Here is an 18,261-nt window from a genome sequence, read left to right on the forward strand (position 1 = left end):
CTCTGAAACAAGGAGCTTTCACTACCTGCCTCGGAGAGTCCTGGAAAGGCCAGAGGTCCTCTCAGGGAAGTCTTTTGCTTCTTAGGAAAGGTGCGTTTTCCCAGCCGGGGCTGGCGCTGTGTTTCGCCTGCCTGCTCCTCTCCGCCGTTAAGGCAGCAGCTGACCTGTTTTCTGTGTGAGCGTTCAGGGATGGAGTCTGAAGGGCAAATAAGATAATAGATGAAGCAGCGCTGTCGCATTGTTCGTTCTGCTGCTGGGGATTGGGGAGCTTTTCTGTTGCTTGGGCATCGTGACTTTACCGACATAAAGAATAAAATAAATCACGTACCCTGATCACACCCCCAGCCCTGCCAGAGCTCCGAACAGGAGCGATTTTAAATGAGAAGATTATAGCGGCAGCGAATGGAGCAGGAGTGAGAAACACTTGCACCGGGCTGGCAGCACCAAATGCCCCTTATCACCCTCGAGGAGAATTATTATTTTAATGTTTAACACAGTAAATTGCAAACTAGTAAAGTCACATTCAGATGCGCCTCCCTTCCGGTTGTCCGGTGACAGGTGCGTGCATTAATGAGTTCCGCTGCATTGTGAGTTTCCTCAGCGGCTGAGTCCGTTCTGCCGCCTTTATCTCCTTTGGTACTTTTTGTTGAACCATGGAATAAAGTCTCCTTTTTAAAGTACAATGCGTTTCCCCAACCCTATTCTTCTGGGGCTTTTATGACTCACAATTGACAAAGGCCTCACTAATGGAAATGCAAATTTCCTACCTGTCAAAGACTGAGAACACGTTCTGAAAACACAGGCTGGCGGGGCAGAAAGTACATTAGCATCTGCAATATTAGGGGGAGAAGCTGCTTCCCATGAACTGGCAGGATAAAAATGTTTATTTGATGCTGAGATATAAATAAAGTAGCAGTGGTTAGATCTCCCATGCAGACAGGGCCATTCCTTGGGAATTTCAAACTTTTATTATCCATGAGCACATGAATTATTCAGATTCAAATCACTTGCTATTGCTTTTATAATGGCTTTGATTTGGGGACCAGGAAGGTGGGGTGCCCTGGATCTCCCCTGCTGCTTTGCTGAGTAAAACTCAGCCAAAGTCCGTCTGATGTCTGGCTACCGTGGGACCCGTCACTCCTGAAGCAGTGCGCATCTCTCTTCCTCTTGTTCATTACTGCCCTTTGTCTTCATTGTCTTCTTCTTCTCCTATTGTTATTAATTAGTGTTATTTAACTTTGTGTACGTGTGAAGAATGGCGAGTGAAATATGGTCTTTGCCCGGGGTTTTCGCGGAGAGCAGGCGATGGGGGGTGGTTGCCGAGGGGCAGTGGTGGCTGCCTAGGTTGTCAGTGTGCGGGGGGCTGCCGCGGGGAAGGACCGAAGGACCGCAGCCTGGGCAGCTGCAACAACAGAATCCGCTGTCTCTCAGTCCTGGAGGCCGGAAGTGAAGAAATCGAGCTGTCCACAGCGTGGCTTCCTTCGGAGGGCTGTGAGGGAAGGCTCTGTTCCAGGCTTTGCTCCTCGGCCTGCAGATGATCGTCTTCTCCCGGCGTCTCTTCACATCCGTTTCCCTCTATGCCTGTCTCTGTTCAAATTTCCTCCACCCGTGAGGACACAGTCATACTGGGTTCGCGCCCACCCTAATAACCCTCATTTTAACTTGATAACCTCTCTGAAGACTGTGTCTCCACACAAGGTCACACCTGAGGTACTGGGGGTTAGGACTTCATATGCACCTGAAGCAGTGAGGGAAACAATTTAACGCAGTAACACTGCGCATCTGGAAAGGCGCATAGGGCTCTGATAAGCTGCGCTCCCCTTCGAGGAGACTGGGTAGAGATAGGACATGTGTAGGCCATCTCCTGCCCTTGGCCCCTGCTCCTTGCCACTGCAGCCTGCCATGGAAGTGACTAAAGCTTTCCAAGGACCCAATTATGGGCTTCTTCTCAGTGGCCCAGTGGCCCAGCAGAAGTCCTAATGTTTGCCACAACATTTTAATTACTTTAAAAATGCACCCTAATCACGAAGACACAGCGGCAGAGAGCCTGACCAAAGTGCTTTCCCGGCAGAGGGCCATTCTCTGTGAAAGAGGGCTGCTCTCAGGGAAGCCAAAGCTCGGGCATTCAAGGGCAACGAGGGCAGGAAATCCTCACATTCCCAGTGAGCAGCTGCACAAATGGGATTTCTTCTCCCCGATTTAAAGAGTGGCAGGGATGTGGGACATGTCTCAGTGTCATGCCGCAAACAGATGGGCTGGCTTTGGTGTGCTCTCAGGGCACAGGGCGGGCCAGGGTGTCTGACCCACACCTCTGCAGCATCCTCTGAGGCAGAGTGATTTGTCAAAAATTTAGAGCAACGGAATAACCCGATGGAAAAAATTAACTGCATCTCACTTACTTGGTTGTGTCCTCATAAATGAGAGAGAAAGAGAAAAGAGATGGCTCTCCTCTTTCAGTCCTGGAGTTTCCCTACGAAGAGTCACGGGATATTGCCACTATTGTTGTCGTTGGCTTTAAACAACAGAAATTAATTGTCTCACTGTTCTGCAGACTAAAGTCTGAAATCAAGGTGTCGACAGGGCCACAGGGCTCCTTCTGAAACCTGTGGGGAGTCCGTCCTTGTCTCTTCCTAGCTTCTGGTGGCAACCTTCCACCTTCGTATGGCGTTCCTACTGTGTTTCTGTTTTCACCTGGATGTCTTCCCATCAGGACCCGAGGTATGGTTTTAAAATGTCTGAGGCCAGAAGCTAGAGAAGAAATACTTCTTTTATTTTTATGAAGGACGTTCAGATGCCTTTAGATGGAGCGAGTCTGGCTGTTACCACAGTCCCCACGACCCCCCATTGCTGCTCTTTTGATGCTGTCTGGTTCTGGATTTTGAGAGTCTAACTTCTAAACTTTTGAGAGTAGGGATTGCTGCTTGGGGTTGAAGAGGGAGAGTGGAGGATGGCTGACTTATACTGGGAGGACAGTGAGGGACAGGTTATGAGAAGGATCCGTGTCCTATTCCTGCCCAAAGCCTGAGGGAAGCAGGACCTCTCTGAGGGAGGTGGCAGAGATCCCTGCAGACCAAATGCCATGACTGGCCTTGGTGGCCTCTGGGAAGATCTGGTGAGCGACTTGGTTCTGGGGAGAGGATATAAGAACAGAAGAGCCATGTGCTTTTGGCTTCTCAATGAATCTCTGCAAACCCCCAGTGGCTAAAGACCAGAGTTTTTTTTCACAGTGACTCAATTGCATGAATCGTGAAGATGGGCTCTCACTTGGCTCCAGAAAATGACTGAGATAGGAAGAATGGGTGAGTCTTAGCCAGAACTAGTTATATGTTTTTTATTAATTATCTAGGAATATTTTTCTTATGATATAGATTTTATTATATGCAATATATTATATAACACAGAATATATTTATTATAATGACATTGTATTTCTGTATTTAGAATATACTAATATATTATAAAGTAAATGTAGCTAAATAATGTATTTATTTTGATTTTATAATATTGTTCCCATGGTGTTTTTATTATGGGGAATTTTGAACAAACGCAGAAGTAGACAGAACAGTATAAGGATGTGTTCTCTGCACATTATGATGGCAACAGTTCCTTTGTCTTGCTCTCTGAGCAAAGCAGGACCAAGGCCACCCCAGACTTCCATGCTCGCAGCCATGTTAGCCAATGGGTGGTGGAGTCTCCTGGTTTGGAAGAGCCAGATGCAGACCCCCTTCCTGAGCCCTGGGGTGGGGACCATGATGCCCAGCCCTCTGCAGGGCTCCTGGGAGCATGGTAGGCTGTCATAGATCCCAGATGGCCCTGAAGGCATCTGAGGGGCGTGGATTCTGAATGGCCACACAATTCCTGGCTTTCCGGACCTTTAGACCTCCAGTGAGGTCTCCAAGCAAAATACTAGAGCTTTGGCAAAAAGTGAGCACTTTATTTGAATAATTATTTCCAGCTGTGCCTCGACTCTAAGGCGTGAGATCAGGAAACTTTCTTCCTTACTCACCGCTTCATGGTTGAGGAGGTAAGATCAGACCTAAGCCAGTTCATCCACACTCTGGAAAATATCACAAGCATCCTCCCTGCTGGGAATTATATTTCTGCCCACCTATCCCCGCAACCAGGCGGTGTGTTGTAAGAAAAGCGAGTCTCCAGCTTATTGCTGACAAATAGTTATTAGCGGGCCTCTAAAGAAATACACCCCCCAAACCTACAGGCTAGGCAGAGTCCCTGCTCACTGCCCTTCAGGAAAGGTTCACTCCAGGATGCACAAGAATAATCTGATGGCAGGATCAATAACGTGGCAACAGATTCTCTGTTGAATGTCTTTAGGGTGGAGGGCAGGAGCATCCATACCCATGAAAATTCCGACTTCAGTATCTCCCCCAAAGGGGATACTCCGGTCGTGCAAGTGCAAAAGATCTGTTTCTAGGCAACCTTATAGCTTCAGCACTAGCAATTTTATAAGGGAAAATAATTTTTGAGACCCCAATACTAAATGAATGAAATTTGTTATACAGATTTAACCAGGAAGTGGAGTCTCTCCCCAAAGACTGGACCCTCAATCACAGTCCTCAGAATGCCAGTACTGTGCCCAATGAATTAATCAATCTTCCATTTTTTAAAATAAGGAGACCTCTGTCACAGGGCCACCAAACCGTTGGAGAAGGAAGGGTGTGCCATGTGGATACCCTGGGCCGTGGACAGGCCACGGGGTTTCTGTGTGGGTAGGACAGACCCGAATGATAGTAAGCCCTTCTTGCTGGCCAGACGGACAACAATTCTGAATGACAGAGAACAGATCCAGCCTCTCATGGAGGGCATTGCTGGGGAACACCGGAACTCACGTTTTCTGTGGGAGGGCTTCCTTCAACTTCAGCAGAAGGTCTTGTCCCCTGCTATTTGTATGCACAAAAGCTGGATGTTTAGAAAATAAGAAGCTGAAGGACTAAGAAAAGTTCAAGAGACTAGAGTGTGCAGAATGAGTGGAGAAGGTTTTGAAAAAGGATGGAGAGGTAATGGACGGGCCCAGGGAGGACCTCGTAGGCCCGTGGTGAGGATCTGGAAACTCCCTGAGGGTCTGTGTTCCCCAAAAAAGATGTGTTGAGGTCCTTACTCCCAGTCCCTCAGAATGTGACTTTATTTGGAAATAGGGTCTTAGTCAAATTAAGATAAGGTTATAAGAGTGGACCTTCATCTAATATAACCGGTGTCCTTATAACAAGGGACAATTTGAACACAGACACACAGAGAGGGACATGAAGGCATGCAGGCTGTGCACTAAATCTGCAGAACTTATTCATTCCTGGTTACAATTTTGTGCCCTTAAACGACTTTCAAATTCTCCCATTCCCCAGTCTCTGGAACCACTGTTCTACTCACTGTTTTTACAGCTTTGGGTTTTTTTAGATGCCACGTAGAAGTGATACCATGCGGTATTTGTCTTTGTCTGACTTATCTCACTTAGCGTAACACACTCAAGGTCTACCCATGTTGTCGCAAGTGGCAGGCTGTCCTTTTTTGTGACAATAGTATTCCATTGTAGATACACACCACATCTTTACCCATTCTTTATCCATTCTTTTTCTTATTTCCCCAGAACAGGAATGGGCATCCCTTGACTTCACTAAGAGGCGTGCCTATTGTTGCATTCATTTTACCCGTTTCTTTTCTCTGCTTTTTTTTTTTTTTTTTTATCTTCCTTTCTTCGTTTCTCAGTCCTTACCTGATTAAAGAACTAGAGAACTGGATGAGGTCGGTCGCTGACCCCTGGTCAGTTGCAGTCTTTGAAAGAGGAAAGGTGGCAGATGAGAGGGGAAAGGAGCAAGGCATTGTGGTGACCTGGTGTGAGCTGGGTGACCCAACTGGCCTTCGGTGTCTCCAATGTCTGTGGTTGTGTGGATATTGATTTTGGTTCATAACTGTCACTTATGACTAATGGGGCTCTGGTGACGAATACGGTTTGAAAAGGAAACAAACAGGGGACAATTGACTTGTTACAGAAAATTAATTAAAACTAGATTTCAGCAGAGGAAAAGAGGAAAAAGTGTCAGAATAGTTCAGAAGCATGGTAAGGATAAGTCACAGAACACTCGATGTAGCGGCATGTTCGATCATCGTAAAGGAGAACTAACGCGTCCTTGTTAGTAACTTCCAGACTGGCTGACTTGGGCTCCAGGGCTTGGCCAGACGAGTTCTCCTGGGTTCCCAGCATCCCCGCTGAAGGATCAGCCAGAAGCAGATTTACCTGCTTCACCAAGGGGTACGACTTCCCCTCTCTTTTCCAATTTAAAAAAAAAAAAAAAAAGAGCAGCACTTCAGCCACCTTCTTACCTGGGATATAAACGTAGACTAGTTTTACCCAACTTCTCTATTAGTCAAAAAAAGTCTTTTCTAGGTAGAGCCGAGATGTGAAGTCTTCTAAAACAAGATAAACATTTGTAATTTGGACTTGTCCTCTTAAGGTGATCTTTCTAAAGGCTCTAGGGCCTTGATAAATTAGTTCTCTAGCTTTAATTCCAGGGGTGACTGGAAGAGAGATAGAGAAAAACTGTTGTGAGAAGAGGAATTTGGAGAAAGCTTTGTTTGTCAAGGCCGAGGTTCCTGATCTTTCTGACGAGGGGTCGGCTTGCTCAGCCTGGCCTCTGCGGGTGCGTCCTGGACGGCGTTTGAGTGGGTCGGAGCAAGGCCAGGCCCCTCCTTGGAAAACACGAGGTTTTTTAGTCACTCGGTCCTGGATGCAACAGTTCACTTTTTCGCTTCTGTGACATCTGCTCTCTGGTAGTTGGTCTCGCTCGCCTCTGAACCTTAGTTACTTCATTATAAAGTGAGGATAATCACAGCATCTACCTCACAGTCTCATTCGGAGGTTAAATGAAAGCGTCTATGTAAAGCGTTTAGAACAGTGATCTACTTGTGACAAGGGCTAAATTAGAGGTATTTTCCGTGATGTCCCACACAATCTGAACAGAGCCTTTACCTTTCTGCCTTACGAGGCAGGATTAAGCCTTTTATTTATCTTTTTATTGATCCATTTAAGCAAAAGTTTTGAGCGCCAACTACTTGTCAGGCGCTCGTTTTGCTGTTGAAGCCGGAGCGGTGAAAAGAGGGACGAGGCCCCGCCCCTCGTGGTGCACAGGTGCGGGCGGCGGAGCCCGGCAGGGGACCGCGAACGGGGCACAAACCCGTCTGTTCACGTGCGGATTGTATTAGTAACAAATCACCACAACTGAAATCGGTCGTCTCACAGCTCTGGAGGCAAGAATTCTGAAATCGAGGTGCTGACAGAGCCACACTCTCTGAAAACTCCGGGAAGCAGTCCCTGCCTCGAGCCCCTGCCTCCAGGTGCCATGATCCTTGGCGATCCTCGGTGTACAGATGCGTTAATCCATCCCCCGCCTCCTTTGCCCTTGTCATTCCCTCTTGTGTGTCTCTGTGTCCAAGTTTCCTTCCCCTTGTAAGGACGCCAGACACTGGATGAGGGCTCACCTTCATCCTGTATATCATCCTCCTAACTCGATTGCATCTGCAGAAACCTTATTTCCAAAAAGGTCATATTCACGGTTTCTGGGGGACATGACTTTTGGGGGATACTATTCAACCCAGTACAGTGAAATACGCTGTGAGGATAAGAAAACTGGATACAGTGGCAGTGAGTGGGGGTAGGGTTGCCATTGCTGGGGAGCCTCTGGGATGGGGATTAGGGAGAGCGCCTCTCAGAGTGTGACCTTCGAGCTCACATACAAGGGCAATAGCTTCACAGCCGCAGGAAGAGTATTCACTTATTAGAGTCGATTTCTTCTCAGACAGGAGGTTTGCATTCTAAGTCAGGACATCTCCACATAGAGGACACACTAAAATCAGCTGGGGAGCTTCACAATCTCTATGCCCGTTCTCAGAGCATTGACACAGACTCTCCCCAGACCAATTAAACAGAATCTCTGGGGACTGGACCCAGAGCAGATATTTTTTAAAGCTCTCTAGTAAGTAGCCAGAATTGGGAATTCTGGGTAACGCTGGCTGCACAATGGACTCATCTGGATGCTTCATATGGATGTTTTCATCTCATCTATTAATGAAAAATTACTGCCACCGAGGTCCCAGGGGACTTGACATATGGGTGGGGTGGCGGGCTTGCTCAAGGTCCTGAGGTGCCTGTTTCATTGTGGCCGCTTCCTGAAGGTGTTTGGGGTGAGGAGTGCAGAGGAAGGTAAAACTTGGGTTCGAAAAGTGCCCCTATGACTCCAGGCGTGCGAGTCTTTGGAAGATGGAAGGCAGCCCAAGGGTCCCAGACCTCTGACAGAGGACTTGCTGAGAAGGGGCTCCGAGAAGCAGGGGAGAGCCACAGGGCGCAGCTGTTCCTGCAGGGCAATGGCTTCCCACGGCCTGAGTTCAGAGCTCTGCATTTCGGTCCAGCATTTCCTGCCACCTTGGCAAGCTGCTTAATCTATTTAACCTCAGCTTCCGTTGGTGAAAGGAAAATAATAACAGTGCCTGATACACTGTAGTGTATTGTAAAACCCACATTCAAGAATACTCAAAAAAGCCTGTCCCACAGGGTCCGCCAAGAGTAAGCTTCTAGTAAACGGCAGCCTGTGTATTTAACCAGAAGCACCTGTCACCCCTCTCACTCTTGCCGAAGCCCCGGGACCTGCAGAATCTCAGCAGGGTCTTAGGTGACCATAAACAGGCTACCTCAGCCCAGGTTGCTGGTCCTCCAGGTTCGAGATAACACTGGTGATGGCATTTCTGACCTTGCTGACATCGATGCAGCCCCAAGGCACCAGTAAGTGTCAGTCGGCTGAGGCCTGAAGCCTAGAAGAAGCATCTTCCTGCATCTTCAGACAGAACTTGAATCTGGCTTTGCTGTCCATCTATTGTGGAGGACTCAGTCCAGCCAGGAGCACCTGCCAGCACCTGCCTGGCCAGTAGGGCCAGTGGAATGGACAGTTTGGCCTCCATGAGCAGGTCAGCTCCATCCTGTCAGCACAGGGAGTGATCGGATGAGGAGACCTCCTTTTCCGAGGCTTACAGATGGGGTGCTCCCTGGGCCGCACAGGGCCCGGCCTGCCTAACTCGGGGCTAGCCTGCATGCTGGGTCCCAGTAATGTTAATAAAGTCGAGCTGTCTTTTCCCACAGCAGGCTGCATCCGTCTTCATTGAAGCATGCTCTAGGTAATTTCATTGTGGGGTTTTCCATTAAAAAGTTTGATTAATTCCATAAATATTAAAATAAGACAGATAATTAGAATCCAGGTACTCACTGTTACACAAAAGCAGTAAAGTCTGCACTAAATTATTATTATTAATAATAAGCGCTCATATAGCGCTGGTAATAAGTGCATAGAGAAAAAGGCCCACAATCACTGTTATTAATATCATCCCCCCAAGACAGTCTGGAGCGGTGGCTGCTAAGTGTCTCCACGTTGCTGCAGGAGAGAGACAAGCCCAGCGAGGGGAAGAACTTGCTAGGGCGAGCAGGTCCGCCTCTGGGCAGTAGTGAGGGGGCCCTGGCTGAGCTTCAGCTCTGTGCTCACCTCTGAGTAGTGTCCTGCTTCTGGTCCCTGGAGAGTTTCTCCCTTTCCCTTGACTCTTTTTTTTCCCCTGCGTAGGAGGTCGTTCACGCTTCTTCTGGGACTGTGGCAGTGATGGGGAAAGAGGCCCACGACTTGGTCTCTGGGGTGTGTGTTTGAGAGCAAGAGCTGAATAATAGGTGTCTCTGAGCCTCTCTATAAATCATGCAGACAGCTTTAAAGCATGAATCATTAAGGGAGACAGGAAGGGACACCGAATCGATAAATAGCCAAGTAAGGGGAAAACTCGCCGTACACTTAAGCTTAAGCGCCTATTTTGTTGAGTTTGGTCACAGTCGTAATTGTCTCACTAATCACTTGATGGTGGGTCCCCAAAGTGGCCACTTTAGAGGATGAAAAAAAAAAATGCCTGTTCTTATTTTTAATCAGAGGAACAAGTCAACTATCCAGAACACTGTCCTTGCTTTTTTAAAGCACGTGTATGTGTGTATGCACGCACATGTGTGTTTTAAAAAGCCTCCTCAGTAACTACCTGAGGACGTGGCCTGACCTTTCCAAATCAGGCCTTCGGTACCTGTGCCTCAGGTGGGCCTGTTTCCATCACCGCTAGACACGGACGGAGCACTGCGAATGCACGGTTCGGACCTGGCGCAGGGCCACCCACGACGCCATCTGTGCAGACAGCTGCTGCGCCTTTCACTCGGCAGAAGAGGAAGCTCCGGCTGATCTGTCCCTTCTCAGAGGAGGCCAGAACAGACAAGGGGACCACTGCGCCATTTCTGACCAGCACAGAGAGAAGTGGGTGATGGGAAATGAGAGAAAGCGTGCATCCATTCTGAGGGGTCCTGGTCGTCAGCGGGAAGGGCGATCCTGGCTTGAGGAAGGTGGATTTCAAAAACAGGAGGGGCCCATGACCGGGCTCTCAGGGAAGAGGGCAAAGCAGTGCCAAAGTTCGCCGTGCGAATGTGCATCGTGGCACTGAACTGTACTCAACAATGGTAAATGTCTTGTATGCTTTACCGCAATTTAGAAAAAAGGCCCTATCGAGCCACATTGAAGCCTGAGGCAAAAGCAAAAATACTGGTGGGGTGTGACGCCATCTGGATCCCTGAAGGAGCCGGGAAGAGCATTTGGCTATTGGCGAGGTGGGGGGAACCACGGGGACTGGAAACCAGTTCTCTCCAGTCATAAGGACAAGCGGAAAGTGAGACAAACGGTTATCATCATGCGATCCCAGTCAGCTGCCAGAACACACCAACCCAGGTTTGCGATCATCAGGAAAGGATGTGGTGGAGATCAGCCTGAGGTTGCCATGGACAAACTGTGCCACACAACCCTGCATAGTTTTGGGAGTCTCAGCCTGCTAGATGACAGGCATGTGACAGGCACCACACATCTGAACCAGCGCCAGAGCTTCTTATTCATCTCTTATTTCCTTACTTGACCCCCTGACTGAAATTATTTCATTAAATTATTTACTTGTTGGTTGGCTGTTGCCTCTCTTCCCCCTTGCCCCGACCCCATCAATTTAAACTCCGTAAGAGAAGGAAGACATCCCATCTTGTTCAATCCAGTATCTCCAGCACTTAGAATAGGACCCAGCACATAGTGGGAGCTCAATAAGCATTTGTTGAATGACTAATGTGTGAATGAGTGAATGAAAAGCTGGATTTCAACAAGGCCTTTGACCAGTTCTTATGTACGAAATGGAGAAAGGAAACTGAAAGATGGCGCATTCACACAGACAGTTAACTGGGGGAATAAACAAGGAGTGTTGCCTAATGGATCAGAGGGGTCTCTCGTGGGATGCCCCAGGGCTCTTGGCTCTACCCATCCACTGTCAATGACTTGTGTTTCACTCTAAGTGTGGTTTTCAGAGCTGGAATGGCCCCACCACATTGAGGTTATGAGGCCAAGTTTAACAAAGATTGGTGACCCTTTTAAATGGGTAGGTATCCAGAAAAGATTGTCTGGGTGAGAACAGAAGGGCAGACTTGATGGGGGTGATGGCCGCTGTGGGTGGGAGTGGGCAGCCAGGATAACCCAGACATTTGTGGAAGGGAGATTAGACTTATTCTGTGAGGGACGAAGACCAGAGGTTGGAAGTTACAGGCATGCTGTGGGCCAGTATAAGCCAGATATTTCTAACCCTGGGAGCTGGCCAGCACCGGACTAGGATACCTCATGAGGTTGAGAGTTCCTTGTCACTGGGGGTATCCTGGGGCTAGGATGAGAAGAGGGAATCCCTGAATCCAAGAGGGAGCTTTCCAGAACCGGCAGAATAAGTTTAAGCTAGAACCATCAGCTGGCACTGTCCTCAGAAGAGATCTCCTTGACCCTTGGGCCATCGCGTACCTGGTGTGCGAGGTGTCTCGGAAGATGCAGCTGTCTGTTGAGCAGCCTGTTTCTGATTTGAGGTATGGCTTGGGGCAGAGAGGAATGTTCGCAGCCGTTCTGTGTGCTTCGCCATCTACTTCCTGGCAAAAGAGGCAAGTGAGATGGCGAAACGGAAAGCACTAAAAAATCTCACCTCTTTTTCTCCCTGTCTCCTTCCTTTGTTTTGTTTGCTTCTTCTTATTTGAATGAACAAACTGTTCTAAAAGAACAAACATTCAATGCAGGAATGTGAGGCCCCTTCACATATAGGTTTAAATCTCTCCCACCAGAGAATTTTCTAAATTAAGCATTCTGAGAATTTTGCTTTTGGGGAGGAGAGAGATTTGGGGATCTGAGTAGAGTAAGGGAATTCGTAGGGGGAAAAGTATAGTTATTTTTCAGGTCAGTGGTTAAGGTTTTAAGGACCTGGAGCCTAGGAACCCAGATCTGAGCACTTGGGGATCGCGCGTCCACGGCCAGGTCAAGTTTGCAATAGTGTAACTTCTTCGCCAATGAAGCTGAAGGACTCAGGTGATGCAAGTGACGCAGGTGTGGCACTAAAGTCCTTGGCTGGGGCAGCACACTGAGCCATTTGCTAATTTCCCTAAGTAAGAAGATCCACGTGTATTTATCTAGCTTCTTTCAAGACTCAGTGTCTTCATCTGTAAATTAGGAATGATAAGAGCACCTTTTCTACAGGGCCGTTGCGAGGATTACATGAGGTAAGGAAAATTAAGAGTTTATACCTGGCACTAGCACGGTTAAGCGCTTGAGTAAATGTTGGCCCAGAACTCCATTTCCTGAGGAAAGAAGGGGATTTTAGGAGTTTCGTTAACCACCACTAGGGGGAGTGCTGGCCCAGTTTCTGCCTCAGGGTTCTGGGGGACATGTTCATTATGCTCCCATAAAATGAGTGAGGAGAAGAAAGAGAAGGTGGTGGTGGTGGTGCGCTGGAGATCCAGGGCATTTGTAGAACCAGCTGGCAGTGACTGAGGGATTAATGGTGCAGGCATCTCCAGGTATCACCCGCAGCACGCAGAGGGAGCCTTGTCTCCGGAGACCCAGCAGTTTCCTGCTCTTTCCAAGCCTCTGTGGCCCTTGCCCTCACACCTGAGTGAGTGGCACGCTCACAGAGGACATCTACAGATGACAGCATTTTGTAATGACCTCACTCTGTAGGTTTGATTTGAAATATATGTTTTCTGTGAAATACCTTTTTGTACGATGTTGTTTTTACAAGCTTTTGACAGAAGGAAACACTCAGCTCTCTGGTAGGCGATGCCAAATGTTAGAATCGGGAGCTGTTTTAAACACCGTGGATGCTCTGGACATTTACCTCTCTGGCCCTAAACCCAGTTTCCTGTTCTCAGCTCTCTGCTGTCGGGGCCAAGACTCTGCAAATGCATGCATACCCCCTTTGCAGGCTGACTCCTGTTAGTTCAGACAAAAGGGCCCACTGGGATCCAGGAGAGGGTAAGGGGGAGGGAGAGGGGACTTCCTGGTTCTTATCTGTTCACCGTTTCTGGCATTGTTGCTTCGGCAGTGGCACCATGTCCTGTCCTGGTTCCAGCTGCCAGCTTCCGTCGTCGCCTCCCACGACCAGCCTCATCACGCCCCCTCAGAGGCACCGGGCAGCAGTAGCCGGCATCACCCCCAGCTCCCGGGTCTGTGTCCCAGCTCCGTGGGGCGAAGCCCTTCTCCAAGCGTCTAGTTTTCGATAAAGCCAGCCCTTTCCCATTATTCCCCTAGCACAACTGCTTCTTCTTATCATTATCTTTTTTACTTTGATGTCCCTCATCCTCACCCCCCAACACTTTTTCTCTTCTTTCAGTGCTCTGTTACGCACATGCCCAATTCTTTATGTTAAATTCCCTCTGTTGAAATAACTGTTTTCCTGACTGAAGCTTCCTTTTTTTTTTTTTCTTAATTTATTTATTTTTATTTTTTAGTTATTTATTTTTAGGTGAGGTAACCCTTGGTTGACCTCACAGATTGCAAGGACTTTGTCATTTTACAATCACTTATTTTTTAAATTTTTTATGCCTATAGCACCAGGTCTTTCTAGGTGGTCTTCCATCCAAGTACTAACCAGGCCCGACCCTGCTTAGCTTCTGAGATCAGACAAGATAGGGCATGTTCAGGGTGGCATGGCTGTAGACCCTCCTGGGTCTTTGACTCTTGTAAATGGAGGCGATTGACACCAAGGTTACCTATTGAGGTCAGGAGGAGCTCTTGGGCATGGGGCGGATTACGAAAGTGGTGAGAGGAGGTATGGGAAGAGGTTCAGAGGGGCATCAAGTGCTAAGTTTTGTCATTTGGCCCAGAGGTAGAGTGGACAAGTGGTGCAAATGCCCTGGTCAGAGTGGCAGGATCAGATTTAAAGATTGTAAAAACTATTTCTCCTAAGTGTCCATGGTTCTCACGTGAAGAAGATGAGAATAAGAACAAAGAGGAAGAAATGGAGACTTATCCTTACAAACCCTTCCTTTGTTTCTTTCTTTATTATGAATATAGACAAGTAAACTATTGGGAGGCTTCCTAGCTCAGGATCACCTTTAGGAGAAAAGGAATTTTGAGAAAGGAAGAGAAAGAAAAAGTAATTAGGGAGCACAAGGCTCTGTGGGGAAGGACAGGACCAGGAGGATGCCAGGAGGGGAGCCTGGACAGAGAGCCACACAGACGCTCTGGAGTCCTGAGAGGCAGGAGCAAGAGGATGCCAAGAATAAGAGGAGATCTGGATGTTGGGGAGGAAGGGTCTAAAATCAACTTTACTTTGAAATTTTGATAAGGCACTGGACTCTCTCCTTTTGGATATAATAGATTGAAAAGAGATAATAGATTTTTTAAAGGCCAGATCTAAAATATTGTATGTCACATATTTTCTGCAGCACACCGTCTGGAATTCCTCTATGTTTGTACTAACAAGTAAGTGGCACTGAGGAAGGCTGGCGATGGTGGCCATTCAGCCACTCTTGGCTTGGTGCTATGTGCTAGGCAAGCAATCCGATTCAATGAATTCACTGAAGGCATTGGAGGTTTTGACTGGTGCACGTATGTCCTTCCATTAAATGACATCTTTCTCAGTTACTGTTAAGAGACATCCTAAAGAGAGACAAAAAAGGAGAGTTAATAGCTCTTAGTTTTAGTCCTGGGGGAACCCTCTGCCCAACACCAGGAAGCTCTGGGCCTCGTGGGTCTGGAGAAAGGCCGCAGTGCTGCCGGGCTGGGTTTCCTTCAACGGACCCGGAAATGCTCGGTGTGCTGTGGAGAAGGCATACTAATTGCAGTCATTTAGGCAAATTGATTAGCATTTAGGCCTAAGTGCCAACAGCACGGTAATGATTCTGCCTATCATTATATATGTGTCAGATGCAGTTGACTGTAAGCTTTATTTGATTAAAACAATAAATCCTCTCTGTCTCAGGCTTTGTAAACTCAGGCTTCAGCTACATTTTGCTCACGTGGCTGGCTCGTCATGGATAAACAGGAAGGCCTCGTGCAGAGGAGTGAAGCAGTCTCTGCGTGACCCACTCTGGAGCTTTCTTGCTGCTCCTTCCATCTCCCCTCCCCGCCCCCTCCCGTATTTGGCTGTGACAAGGATTCTGTCTGGGTGTCTGTTATTTGGGGCCTCCCTGATATCAGGAGATGCCAGCCTCCTTTGTTGTACTGTTCTTTCTGGCCTTCTTTCCTGTGCAAGGGTCTCTCTGTGCTTGGCCCTCCCTCTGGGGAGGCTGAGTTGTCACTTCACCATCAGAGGAAGATGGTCTATTCCTGAACAAGGCATCCTGACTGAAGATGCGGCCCCGGGGGAAGTGTGCAAGTAGATTACTCAGAAACTAGTCACTCCTCTTTATATGATAATATGCTGTTAATTATGTCAGGGCCTATCATGTTCACATTATGGCACTTTACAAAAGATACACAAATCGTGGCGCAGTAGACTCTTGAGGCCAGAAAACACGTAAGGCGCTGGAATACTCAATAGAACCTAGAAAGATCAGAGCATCTTAACCGCTTCAAAGACCCACCTCTTTGAATCTCTCGATGTGAGATGAAGCCATTTGCAGCAGCCACATAATGGAGGATTTAAGCCTTTGAATTCTTGCTTCTCTGAAGAATCCCACAGGTATGAAGGGTGACTGTCTCAGGCTGGGAAGAAAGGAGGAAGGACGTTTTGAGCCTTTACCTAAATAGAAAGAAGCTGCCCCAGGCCCAGAAAATCAAGTATCCTGTGGGGACCCAGCAGATAAGGAGATAGACCCAGCATAACTACCCCTAAGAGGGGCTGTCAGAGGCCCAGGACAAAAAGGATGCCGTCTCCTTCTTCTCCAGAAGGTGATGCCCAGCTGCTGTATCAGGCCTCCCCTGTGGCACAAGGGACACACGCCAAGGAGAGGGAAGCAGACAGGGCCCTGAGAAAGAGCTGTCCACAGTGTGTGTGTGTGTGTGTGTGTGTGTGTGTGTGTGTGTGTGTGTGGTGTAGTTAGTGGTGGTGGATTTAATGCAGTAAGTCACAGACCACCCTCCACTCTGTACTACTTATTACGGCGACTCAGACCACAGGCTCCGTTAACTAATTATTGATACTAGGTATCCGATGTGACGACTTCTCCACCCAGAAAGCCTCCAAAGAACAAGTAAAGCCCCCCAGGCCTGTTTGTCACCTGGCAGCATTGTGCATTTTCACAGCAGAGTCCAGATCCAGAACTGCAGACACTGGAGCTGAAGCCCCCATTGTGGTAGGCCAGGTGGGCCCAGGGTTCCGAGGCTTCCCAGGAGAGCAGCAGCTTCTAACCAATCTGCCCCTCTGAGGGGACGGCCCAGGAGTCTCAGTCCCTTATCTGAACCCCTTCCTTTCACTGGCCACCCACACTTCACTGGCCAGGCCACAGGCCCCTGGTCGGAGGGGAACTGGGGCTAAGCCAGGGACCTCACTCAGGCCACAGTCTTTGACCAGGCCAGATGTAGTTTCTACCTATGAAGATGCTTCCTCTTCGTCTGCAGGAGCTCAGCCTCGGCCTCGCACAGCACTTCAGGGGCAACTCAACCAGTGGGCCCCGGGCACACACGCCCTGCATCCAGGGCTTTCTTGTGGTAGCGTTGGTGGCATTAGGCTTGTTTCTGGGGCCTCGGCAGGGTGCCCTTACTGCTGGGCTCTTGGCAGGAAGAGGAGAGAGCCAGTTCCAGCCTCCACGCTCAGGCCGAGGTGTCCTGGGGGTCAGCTCCGGCTGCTCTGGCGTCCTGTGGGTTTGGCCTTGTGAACTTCGTGGGCAGATATGGTATGTTTCTTTCTCAGTCAGATTTTACAGTTGTCTGGATCTGAACACTTTTGGTGAGGTAGATGTGAGTGAATGCAGAGTGAATTCACTACTAGATTGAGTTTCTCCCAAATTCATGTCCATCAGGAAGCTCAAAATGTGACCGTATATGGAAATAGAGTCTTTGGAGATGTAATCAAGTTACGATGATGCCATATGGATTAGGGTATAAGCAGAGAAAACAGAAACCAGAGACCCCGGGGAGGACACCATGTGGTGAGGGAGGCAGAGACTGGAACGATGCTGCCCCGGGCCAAAGGACGCGGAGGACCCGGTGCCCACCAGAGGCCGGAAGAAGCGGGGAGGCCCCTGCCTTGGAGCCTGCAGAGACAGTGTGGCTCTGCCAACACTGTGATGTCCTTGGTTTCAGAATTCTAGCCTCCAGTACTGTAAGACGATGCATTTCTGTCGTATAACCCACCCTGTTCATGGTACTTTGTTCTGCCAGCCCTGGGAAAAGCACGTCTTCCTGGCCACTTCTCTTTCACGCCACTGCACCAGAGGGGCAAGCAGGGGTCTGAGGAATAGATGGCATCAGGTCTTGTCCTGACCTAGGGTTGTCACGTTCAGCACGTGCGCATGCGCGCGCGCGCACACACACACACACACACACACACACACACACACACATCCAAAAATAGGATTCCACTGAAATCTGAATTTCAGATCAACGGCAAATAAAAACTTTTTTAGTATAAGCCTACAGTAGATATTGCATGGGACACACTCATACTTACAAATTATTTGTTGTTGATCTGAAATTCGGTTTTGACTGAGCACCCTGCATTTTCTCTGGCACTCCTAGCCCCCACCCCTGCTTGCTGCCTCCCCACTCACTCCACAATTTCTTTCAGTCCTTGGCTCACCCAAGGGCCCGCGAGGCCTGCTCTGACCTGCTCTGACCTGCACTCATGGAAGTCCAAGCAGCGGCCAGGAGCCCTACAGGAGCAACCAGGGAGCCCGGCAGGGGCCGCTTCTAAACCCACGCCTGCTCCTGCGTTGGGGCTCCCCGAGCCCTGCCAGCCGCCTGCAGTC

General features: G+C 48.7%; 1 pseudogene; it reads right to left on the reverse strand.

Annotated features, from left to right (window-relative positions):
- Positions 1–13,948: 13,948 nt before the first annotated feature.
- LOC118609681 lies at positions 13,949–14,067 on the reverse strand (annotated as a pseudogene).
- Between the last annotated feature and the right edge of the window lie 4,194 nt (positions 14,068–18,261).

This window comes from Rousettus aegyptiacus, unplaced genomic scaffold (assembly GCF_014176215.1).
Source record: "Rousettus aegyptiacus isolate mRouAeg1 unplaced genomic scaffold, mRouAeg1.p scaffold_m13_p_11, whole genome shotgun sequence".
Classification (NCBI taxonomy): Eukaryota; Metazoa; Chordata; class Mammalia; order Chiroptera; family Pteropodidae; genus Rousettus; species Rousettus aegyptiacus.